Source organism: Physeter macrocephalus, chromosome 5, assembly GCF_002837175.3.
Source record: "Physeter macrocephalus isolate SW-GA chromosome 5, ASM283717v5, whole genome shotgun sequence".
Lineage (NCBI taxonomy): Eukaryota > Metazoa > Chordata > Mammalia > Artiodactyla > Physeteridae > Physeter > Physeter macrocephalus.
This window is the reverse complement of record NC_041218.1, coordinates 45,258,709-45,260,512: the sequence shown is the minus strand read 5'-3', so window position 1 is coordinate 45,260,512 and position 1,804 is coordinate 45,258,709.

Sequence of the window (1,804 nt, the reverse complement as noted above, 5' to 3'; positions counted from 1 at the left end):
ACTGCCTCCGCAAGTCCGCGCTCTGAGCGCCCGAACAGTGCTGCGGGGTCAGCGGGTGCCGCAGGCCGGAGCGCGCCCCCTGGCGGCGGCCAGGAGCCCCGGCGCTGAGGATGCTGTGGAGGGAGCCAGAGCTTTCCCTTGGTTCTCTTGGAGTATTCCCTCCTGAAGCCTTCAGGGATGTAAGCTGTTCAGTTTTATAGAAGCCACCATGCTAAGAGGAAGCCCAAGCTAACAAATGGGGAGAGATCACGTGAAGAGGCCCTGAGACAATAAAAAAAGGGATGTCAGGTCAGACGCCACTGCCTAACCACACCCCACCCCTGGTCAGACGACTCCTTGGTGCAAGCCAAAGATAAATCTTAAGGAGCTCACGTCAACCAAGAATTGTTCCTGTCCTCCTGGGGAGGCTTTGTTGCCGGCCAAGTTATGCGCTTAAAGTGAAAGAAAAGAAGATGGAAGAAGGAAAAAAGAAAAAAGAAAAGACAACAAACATCTAACCACAACCAGTGACCTTATGGCATGCAAGCAAATAATCTGAAAACTTTAGTATATACTTATATGCAGAAAGCAATTGTGTTGGATTTTTCTCACTTGAAGTTGAAAGAAGTCAATTCAAAGTCAGTTTGCCTAACATAGTGATTTGCTCTCTCAGCAAGAAGACCCAGGGATTGATAATTCCATTTTAGCAAGTATTAGTAAAAATTCTTTTGAAAACAACAATGGACCAAAATCCAAATCAAACTGTTCTAAGAAAAAAAAATAAGTAATTTATGGGCTTACATATGTGAAATGTCGTGGGATGGAACTTCAGGAATGGCTGGATCTAGGTGCTGAAATGTTATAGTCAGCAATTTCTCAGCTTCACGTTCCTTTGTATTGCTTCATTCTTTGCAGTTTCTCCCATTGTGGGGGCAAAGATAGCCACTGGAAGCCAAAGATGGCCAACAAATTAGCAGCCCCAGCTGGAAGAGACTTTCTCTTTCTCAGTTCCAATAAGAATTCCATGTATTATACTCATTGGTTTAGCAAGAGTCATGTACTTGTCATGGAAACAATCACTGTAGTCAAGGAGTTGCAGAACACTGACTGCTCATGCCTGTGTTACATGTCCACCCTAAATCCAAGGGGTGAATCAGCTTTATCCAAGTCATATAGACTGAGAGGGGGAGGGGTTGTTCCTCAAAGCAAAATCCAGGTGCTATTAACAGAGGAAAAGAGAGACAGAGGAAGAAGAAGAGGAAGAGGAGGAGGAGCAGGAGGAAGAGGAGGAGGAGGAAGGAGAAAAGAGGAGCAATGCTGGGCAGGGAAAAATAACAGATGTACAGTTCAGTAGTCTGACAGCCTCACCCAGTACCACATCCTGACCTTCATTCTAGGCATCTCTTATTTTTTTTTTTTTTTGCGGTACGCGGGCCTCTCACTGTTGTGGCCTCTCCCGTTGCGGAGCGCAGTCTCCGGACGAGCAGGCTCAGCGGCCATGGCTCACGGGCCCAGCCGCTCCGTGGTATGTGGGATCTTCCCGGACCGGGGCACGAACCCATGTCCCCTGCATCAGGCAGGCAGACTCTCAACCACTGTGCCACCAGGGAAGCCCCTAGGCCACTCTCTTTGATGATTACCCTGTTAGAGCTTATAAAGCAGTGAAAATTATTATTTTTTAAAGTTTATTTATTGGAGTATAATTGCTTTACAATGTTGTGTTAGTTTCTGCTGCACAGCGAAGTGAGTCAGCCATATGCATACACACATCCCCTCCCTCTTGGACATCCCTCCCCTCCCCATCCCACCCAACTAGGCCATGACA